The 10117-nt window shown below is 37.7% G+C and overlaps 1 protein-coding gene across 1 annotated transcript in view; it reads left to right on the top strand.

Moving 5' to 3' along the window:
* The window catches only part of spon1b (spondin 1b), a 112674-nt gene that overhangs the window by 69673 nt on the left and 32884 nt on the right, over positions 1–10117 (top strand). The gene's annotated exons all lie outside the window — the stretch shown is intronic.

Here is a 10117-nt window from a genome sequence, read left to right as displayed (position 1 = left end):
GCAGGACATCTAAACAGCAGGAGGAGGAGTTCAGTTGACCTAAGATGTCCTTTTAAATTAAAACAAGTAACAAGGATGGAACTAACAACTTTAACTGGATCAGAAAACTGATTCAGAGGCCTAGTCGTCAAATAATCTTGTGGTTGATAGTTCTGGTCCCATTCTACTATCCTTGCTAGGACCTTTTCCTCTCCAATGTGACAAATCTCTGTCCCCTGAGATTTTTTTTTCAGGCTTCAGTAAACCAGCTAGTGCGCTGTGCCAAAGCTGTAATTTGCCTGGTCAACCACCCCCTTCCCCTTGCTCTTCTTCTTCAACCTTTCTTGTGGATACTCAGTGTTATCGGTTATTGCCTCAGATTTTAGATTTTGTGGCTTTAAAAACAGTGGGTGTGGTTTTTGCTGTCACAGCAGATCCAACGCCTATAAATCCTAAACAATGGGGAATTCTTTCTCTGTACTAACACCAGGATTTTAATTGGCAGCATCAAATAAAACAGTGTGTTTTAATGTGCTGACATTACAACATTTGCCAGTAGCATCATTACAATTAGAAACACAGTCGTAAAGTCTCACTTCTAATGTGGTTTCTATTGCTCCATTACTTTGATTTTGAACGCTGACATCCAATATGTGTGTTTTATGTGAAGTATTAAAATTTAACTCAAATTCCTGTAATATGAGTTATGGTGGGTTTTACATGTACACAGAAATGAACAAACTTTCCAGAAGCAAAATTAAAATGAGAAACATTTAAAGCACAAAACATTTCACTGTCACAGTCCATCAGTTGTCTTGGGAAAAAAAACACATTATATGATTGATTTGGAACTAGTGAATCTTCAGGGGAAAGGAGATATTGGCTTTGTTTATTTGAAATCTGTTCTTGGTTTTGCTGTAGGGGAACACTGGTTGCTATATTGTATAGTACAATTACAGCACCTAGCTTGAGGGACAAGTAAATTACAATGTAATTGGACAGATGATGTGAAATGCCCCATGGCTTTATATCGATGTCGCAGATGGTTGATAAATAACCTCCCGAGCTGAGATACTGTGTGTGTATGCAAGATAATATCTGAGAAATGACTGAAGATATATCCTGTAAGATGATGAAAATTGTTGTTTCTAAAAGGTTAGATTGTTTCATCGTGCACTCACCTTTGCCTAAAACCAAAATGGGTTTCCTGAGTGCGGTTTTGTGCAGCATGTGCATGTGAGAAGAGGATGTGTGTTTGTGTGTGTGTGTGTTCCCACACTTTGACCTAAGCTGGGAATTTTATCTGACTGAGTTACAGTTCCACAGCCCCTATGCAATTGTAATTGCATTAGTGCAGTGTTGATTTTTTATTAGACACCTTTTCCCAGAGTCCCCAGGCTCATTTTCCTTTATTAGACCAAGTTTGGAAAGACAATACAGAGCCTCTTGTCGCAGAGTCCCTGCAGACAAAACTTCATTCCAAACTGAGCTGAGTGATAAGTGGGCAGAACTGAGATCACTGAGGGGATTTGGGAAGGAATGCTGCAGGCTGCCTGTGTGTCTGCCTCTGTCCTGTGCACACGAGTATGTTTCAATCTAGCTGACAAACAAAATGTACTCGAAAATCTGTAAGTGTTACACTTATTATTATAATACTTGAATAATCTATCGGTTATCCCATCGATTAATCGAGTAATCGCATAAGAAATTCTTATTCTTAATAATTATTGTGTTATTAATGAGCAATAATAAATATTCAAAAGAGAAAAGACACAAAAATTACAGTGCTTTAAAGTTTAATAACTGCAAATAACTCAATCCTACATTCTAATAAATGTTTTTAAGAAAACATTTTCTTAAATACAAAAATATATAAATAATCTCAAGTACAATGAAACTCAAGTAAAGTACAGATACCTAAAATCAATTCTACTCAAGTACTGAAGTGTTTGTACTTCTGCAGCTCTGTTTTTAGTCGTGAATGTGGGTGAAATGCTCACGTTTACATCGTTTAATACATCGGCGCGGTACAGAGCCATGTGTTAAATGAAGCATCGCAGCAAAGAATTTGTGTCCATAATTGTTTATTATTGAATTCTTTGATTTGCTCAATGAAACGTTGCAGCTCTAGCTACAATGCAATGCTCCCCTCGTGCACGTTAATCCCCTCTGCTAATTCGTGTTTTGATCAAGTTAGAAAAGATGGATATTTAATACTACGCTTGACTGGATCCATTTTTGGGTGCTGGGCAGCTTAAATGTAGGAGCATCAAAGTTTACTTTACACATTGGAAATGGATGTTTTAGTGATAACGTTTGATCGGATAATTAAAAGTGATGATGTTCACAGGGAATAACTCTAAGTTCAGTTTGTGCAGGTTAAAATGAATGAGCTCTTACTTATTTTTGTTTATGTATTTATTTTAAATAAACTGCTACAAGCTACTCTTTCTAGAGTACGCCCTCTTCCTCCATCAATGCGTTTCCCAATAATTGCCACTTACGTACTGAACTACTAACTGATTTGCTGAGATGAGGGTTGTCCCACCTGTCCCTAAAAAGTTATCAAACTATTAAAAGTAGGAAGGATGTTAACCAGTCGTGTTGTTGTGCTGGGAATAAAACCTTTAGAACTGCTATTTTGTGACTTTTGACGTTATTTTTACCAGGCTTGACTGGTGATCCTGTAAAAGAAGTTGTGTCCCATTGGATAGTGTAACAGAATATATAATTCCCTCCCAGTTGAGAGACTGTCTTGCAGATAACTCGCTGGAGGTGTTTCAAAGATGGTTGATAAGTGACAGGACACATATCGCCAAGGATTATTATTTTATGTTACTACGTTATCACTCAAACAATGTGTAATATCGCCATGGCAACTAGAGCCTATATATGGGGAGGGTGGCTATATCGGTCAATATTAGCCATTTGCCAATATCCTGGACTAATTCATGTGTCTAAAGAAAAAAAAAATTATATTGGATTTTTAAATCACCAAGTATCTTTATTGATTCCAGTCTTAAAAATCCTACTCGAAACACTTTGGTTATTGTGTTATTTAAGTCTAGGATCCTTCTGTATCTTTGTTTCTTCACCTTTGGTAATTTTTTTTGTAGTTTAGTTTTTGTTTTTGTAGGATTGATTTGGCATTTTTAAATTACCAACTAATATCACTGGCTGGTTTTTTTTCAGACCCAACTGGTTCAATCTGCATTATTATCCAAATATTTACATGACCTGATTTCAGCTGAACACCTGGTAGATGTACCAGTTGTATGTTGTCTGAACAATACAAAAATAAACATATATTGACAACAGAATGAGAGCAGATGCTGGGCTGAAAACAAGCAGACGACAAAAAGAAAAAGATGAACGGGTTGCACATCAACGGGGCTCCAGTTCTACCTTTTTATTGCACCACAAATATGAAAATTCAAGCACAGCTGCTCTCCACCAGTTTACTCAGCTGGTGTTGTCACTGTCAATGGACCCATAATCACAGTATCCAAAGAGGCAAATTTGTGTAGCCAAAGCTCAGAAAGGACTAACAAAGTGTAAAAAAAAAAAAAAAAAAAAAAAGTAATCCCCTAAAGGACATGGACTTTTGTTTCTGCCCCACGTGCCCCAGAATGTGGACTTTTGTAGCTTTTTGTTGTCTTGGAAATCAGTGCTGAAGGATTACGGTGTCTGTGAGAAAATTACACTAAATATCAATAAAATATAATCAAAATATGACCCCAAGTTCCTGCCCAACTGTCTGGGAGTTGATTGGTTATGTATTTTGGTTCAAGCATTGTTTTTAGCTGTAAAAGGCAGCTGATCATTACATATATACGTAGTGGAGCATTTTGCAATCCCAACTAGTTTTGGTGGAGCTTTGGACAGGTAGACAGGAACGTGACTCCAGATAATAGCTACAGTATTGCAACTGTTTTCTTGCAGAAAGCAGACACAACCCTAACCTGAGATTATTTTAAGATGCTTTACATACGTGCTTTAACTTCAACCTAACCTTCTCAGAGACATTTCTTCAGCAAACACTACCCATCTTATTGACTCCTCCTCCTCCTTCCGAGCCCAGAAGACTTGTCTGACATACGTCTCATTTCTTCTCTCACGTTGGAGAATGAGATTAAATTCCTGGTTGGATTCATTTCTTTCCTATACTTGTATTGTATAACATTTTCTCTTAATAAATTAAATTGTCTTTTTAAAAACTGCATTTTTTATTTACTTACTTTCTAAACAATGTGACAAATATGCCAAAAAAAAACAGGTCAAACACTTTTTCACTGCAATATTAAAATGACTTTTTGCTATCTGAGAGTAGTGTGTGTACCTGAAGTGAATGCACTGATCGTAGTCATTTCATAATCCAAAATAATTTTAAAAAACAACAAAAAGGTTGCATTTGCATTTTGATACAACAGTACAGGAGTACAACAAAATTGCTTGCTGGTTAAATATGTATTGATTTATAAAATTAGGCTGAATTTAAGTCTTTGTTAAAGACTGAAAAAGTCTTTTATGTGTTGTTTATGTGTCTTCTTTTGATGCTGATGATTATATGTGGCTGTAAAATGTAATGTAAAAACGATGCATTGGCAGACCAATGCTTAAAATCAAAACTTGAAACTCCTTTCTGAGAAACGGTTAAAAGGTCATAAACACACCCGACACTGGATGAGCAAAGATTGCGGCATCTCTCCCTGTGCATCAGCTTTTTAGTAAGTGATCAAATCTTCACACTTGACTGGCATAACTGATTAAGACCTTACAGCCTTCATCAGCGTATAGGCTGAAGGTTGAAGTTCTGCTATGTCAACAAGTCTGTGAACATTTATGAACGTCCTTGGCCATTAAGCTATTGTGATGCAAGCTGCAGAAACCATTCTGGACAATCGTGGGATGATTTTCTTAATTATTATACTGCAAAAACATTTCAACCCCTGGCTATTTCCTGTTTTATTTATTGATGGCTGAACTGACTTTAAAAGCTTTTTTTGCCCTAATGGGAAACATTAGTTCTCGACTTCTGCCTTCATCATTCAGTTTTTAATTTGGTAAAAATATGCAACACACCGGCTCGTTAGGTGCACTTCCATCTCTGCTTTTATATTTATCCATTTTGTCGGCATCGCTCTAGATCTCCGTCGCTGTCTCTTGCTTTTACCCTGTCACCATTTTCCCATCCATCAGTCTGATTGTCCAGATATAGACGTTATATTTGCTGTCACAGCTCAGATGCCGCATGGACAGCAGTGAGTCACAACACTATTTTCCTCAAGCTTTCGCCTCGGCTCCGTGTGCCCGAGAGTTTGCCAGCAGTGTCACTCACTAATCTTTGTAATTTTGCTGTAATATGTGTCCTGGGCCTCAGCTTTTTCTTCACTGCTGTGACACCTGCTGCTGTACAGTCTGACAGAACACGAATGACATTGAGTCTCTGACAGAGCAGCGCTCACCCAACAGTGGGTTCTCAGTTCAACACTTTGCACAGATGAGTAAATGTGCATCTATGTGGAAGACATCAAAAAACGTTGTGATGTTGATTAGGCGAAAAGAAGAAATGTATTGTAATAAAACTATTATAGTTCTCTGCATGTATGTTTTTAGCCAACCTGTATGTGTGTGGACGTCTAATACTGTGTTACCCTGGCACTTCAGTACAGTAGCCCATTCAACTCTCATTTTAAGTGGTAAAATTAGCCACCCTAGCAGCTTAGCAGAGCAAGACTCTAATTCATTTACAAAAGGCTGTGGCAGAGAAGATTCATTCACCTGCTAACTGTTTACTTCCCAAAGGCGTCTCTTCTACCTTTCTGTTGCCTGCATTACTAATGAAAAGACTGTAGGAGGGCGCTTTCATCAGCCAAAGTGTAACAATAGTTAGTTTCTGGATAGCTTTAATTTAATTTAACTTAAAGATAGATTAAGTTAGAGTCTAGACAAACCAGCAAGTGGTTTTGTCTTCAGCCCTGACACACAGAGAGAGAACCGACCTGTACTTTTACACCAGTGACATTTGTTCCAAACTATCGCCATGAACACTCTGAGGTCATCGTAGGTAATAAACCAAACTCTTACCCTGTCCTAACGCTATTTGTTTTTACCCGAACTCTACTTTTTTGGGGGGGAGAGAGGAAATAATAAAATAGTTTTTGATGGATTTCAGTTAGAATTATTATTTTCTTTGTTCTGCAGTGCTAAGACTTGAAAGAAGAATTTAATAAAAACAAAAATGAAATATTCTGGTGGCCTAAGGTGAGAGTTGGGGTTATCACCAGTGATGACTTAGGTATGTCATGAGGTTGACAGTTTTGAGATGTCTGATGAATTATTGGTTCAAATGCATGAAATCCAGCTGAGACTGGATTCATCGATTTCCAGTATTGTAGTTGATATGTAAGACCTATTATAACTCATTAGCCTGCGCTTTACTTTAGGATTAGTGGGGTTAGTAAAATAGGATACTAAACTTTGATTAAAATTGAATCTTTCTTAACTTTTCCCCCCATAAAGATAAGTTTTGACCTCCTCCCCTGTAGTCTTAATGGTGAGTTTTGACACCTCGGTATATATTAATAAAGACGTGGTTTGATGACCATTTAATGACCACCTCATTCCAAGAAGAGCCCTTGTAAGCTGTATAAGCAGAGGTCAATCTCACTAACACCCGGTTATTTTGTTCAGGAATCAGGCCAGAAATATGACTGAACCATTCAATTCAGAAAACAGAAACAAGGGTTACCCAAAGTAGGTGTCCAAGGCAGACAAGTTAAATATTAAAGAGAAAAACATTGATTTCTTACAGTGAACATCTCAACATATTTACTTAAGCATTTAACTAAACTTGAATACAGTGTGTTGGAGTACAGTTTCCACTGGGTCTGTAGTGTACACCGGTCAATCATCACCATAAAACCACCTTCCTTCTATTGCGGAGGTCCCTCTCATTTAGCCAAAGCAGCTACATGCTGACATGTTGAGATATGAGGGTGTTCCATCATAATTTGGTCCTTGTCAGAGTTGCCCAGATCCTCATGTTTGTCCATTTTTTTGGGCTTCTGTCACATCAGCTTCAAGAACTGACTTTTCACTTGCTGTCTAATGTAATTCACCCCTTGACAGATGCCATTGCAACAAGATAATCAGTGTTAGTCACTTCACCTGTCAGCGGCCTAATCTTTCGGCTGTTTAGTTCATCACCAGCCACCTTGCTCCTTGTTTCTCACTTATCCTAATTCCTGTTTGTTCCTGCTGCCTGCTTTTGAATTTTCTCCTTCCAAAAATTAGATGACAACTAAATTGCAGTCTCATATCTGTACATGACATAGGTATGTACCTAGACTCAGATGGCGATCAGCCTAGTTTAACTGTGCAGAGAATTGATTCATTGTGTCTCAAGTCCTCAATAAACTACTCCCTGAGATGCTGTTTTACAATATCAAAATCCATCTTTTATGATCATGGCACGGTCAAGATCACCAAAAATTTAGGCTAGTGACAAATTTCAAATAAAACAAAGCAGTCTTTACTTTAACCTGCCCCCAAATAGCTTATGCTATTGTTTTGAAAAGGCTTCCCAAACCTGAGGAAATGTAATATAGAACAAAACAAGCATGGAGGGAGTAGTTATTATGCTAGGGAAGTGTGATGAAGGTAAGGTCATTTTAATCAAACTAAATGTATGTGTGCATCTCTTTTTAAGCTCTATCCTGTCCGTAGCCTCTCAGATTGTCATTTTCTTCCACCATTAAATTCAGTGTTCTCATTTCCTGCCTTGCTCATTTTAAAATCTCTCTCCTTTCATCCTCCTTGTCTCACTTCACGAATGCTTGTCGTTTTTCTTCTTCCTCCTCCAGAATCTTTCCCTCCTGTTTTCTGTCCTTACCCAACAAGCGTCTCTAAATCCGTGTCCTTCTGTTCTCCTGTTTCTCTTCTCCTCGAAAACATTCGTGAAAATGTAATGTGCATTTAAACATTACTAAATCACAGTCATTTTGTGCCATTACGATAATTGCCATAAACAAACAAGACCATTACAGGAAGATTTGCATCTCCTATGAGCCTCCACAAAGCATTTTGCATTATGCGATATTGGCTGAGGTCTGCCATAAAATGTGCAGGAGTGTTTCACAAGAACAGGGTGCTGTTTCTTTTAGCCTAAATTGAACCAAAACATTCAGAGTGTCTGGTAATGGCAGATGGTGAAAGAACGACAGAGAAAATTGCCTTCATCATGTTTATCCTGAGAATGTGTTTCTTGAAAGTATAAATTGTGAAATTACTGAGTTTCTCATGTTTAAACAAGAAAGATGAAACATAGACAAATGTTTAGTCATGTTTAGTTTATTCATATTAGGAACTAGTACATAATCTTTCACCCACTTTCTCCTTGGTGTGAAAACCTATGTAAACAGCACCAGTGTTGAATACCTCAACCTTTCCACAGACGACTTTGTTGTCTCCTAAAGCCTGGACTGAATCATTACATTACATGTAATGTTGAAATTTTGACAACTTGTTGGGCATAAGAAGTCTGCAAAACTATATGAAAAGATGCTGAAACTGCTTTTCAAAATGAGCCACATGCAATTTTCTTTCCTTCTTTGCTGGACAATTTTGACCCATTACCATCTGAGGCAGCTGGATTCTTTATGCGATTCACAAGATCACGAGAATCCCTCTTGCCAGGTCAGCGAGCCCTGTGTCATTTCCATTTAGTCCAAGCTGCTGATGTCTCAGAGATGCACACGAAGTGCAAAAGTGTGACCAGTCTCACTCAACACACATCATGTTTGAACCAAAAACCCAATCTTTTGAAAAACTTAACCAATGACTTTTTGTATGCATGGATAAATAACTAGTAAAAAGTCTTATAAATGTCTGGCTTACCTTTAAAATAACCTTACGTATAAATGTTCTACACAGTATTTATTAACTTTTATAATAAAAGAGATATAATAATCTTCTACAAACTGATTTGTAACCAGTCAGCAACTCAAATAAACTGTCATTTTATCAGTAAGAATACGTTTTAGTTGTTCTCTCCCTTCAAATCTTCTGTAAACGTTGGTCTGCTTGCAAACTGACACTAACTTTTGTCTATAACTTGTCCCTAATCATGCAAAACTAAATGGCCCTAAATGTTGGTAATTAAATGTGTTAATGTTTTTCCAGTTCTCTGTACTTGGCACCCGAACACACCATGTTTTTTTGGCAATAGTGAGACGGCTTGGTCACCCTGAACTCATCAAATGTGGATCCTTGTAAAGTACTCCTTGGCTTGTGGTGTGTAAACCCAAACACAGCTAAACAGAGCGAACACAAATTAAAGGGCAATACTCAAAGCACCCAAACGCTGTGGCTTTCTCTATTGCCACCCAGTCGGCTTCCAAATCCAGACTTTATCAGGCTGTTAAAAAAAGAGTTATCTGTGTCCAGTTTTGCCATTGCCATCGTATCAAGGCTCTAATGGAAGCCTTTTTGCATATCTCTGTGCCACCAGTTGATGGGGACACTGCGGTTTTGTTTTAGACTCTGTGATGAGGATTTGTTGGATTTTCCTAAACCATCCTCTGTCAGTGTGAGAGCAGTAGCTAAAGTTAAACTAAAATGACACTGAAAAGTGAAATGAGTCATTGCTCTGTGTCTCATTAAAGCAACAGGGAAAAAATGTATTCAGTGACACACCAAGCTGCTGTAGCATGGATCATTTCCTATCTTATATGACTTTGGAAGAAAGCGACACATAAACGAGGAGAGCTTGTGTATTAATATGCTGATGGATGATAAAATCAAAGCATTCTGTTGTCTATTATACAATCAAGATACTTTTTTTTTTTTGTCATCATGACAAAATTGTTTTTCTCCTAAGCTTTTTGTTTTTAATTGAACTTTGTGGAGCTGCTGTGGATTCGTGAAAGAAACACAAAAAGCAGATTTGCTTCAAGTGAAAATATGAAAAAAACACATATTATTGCTGTCTCTGTGGATGACGCCCTTCCTGTCTGGTTATCCGTTCATGGCTCATGTGTCCTTCTATTTATGAGTCTGTCTCTTTTGAGTCCATCATGGCAGCTTTTGGAGATGGCACTGCATTTCCGCTCCTCTGGCTCTTTGTAGTCATATAAAT

This window comes from Pundamilia nyererei, unplaced genomic scaffold (assembly GCF_000239375.1).
Source record: "Pundamilia nyererei isolate P.nyererei 1_Seehausen unplaced genomic scaffold, PunNye1.0 scaffold00089, whole genome shotgun sequence".
Lineage (NCBI taxonomy): Eukaryota > Metazoa > Chordata > Actinopteri > Cichliformes > Cichlidae > Pundamilia > Pundamilia nyererei.
The sequence above is the reverse complement of the archived record's forward strand: the minus strand, read 5'-3'. Positions and strand labels throughout refer to the sequence as shown.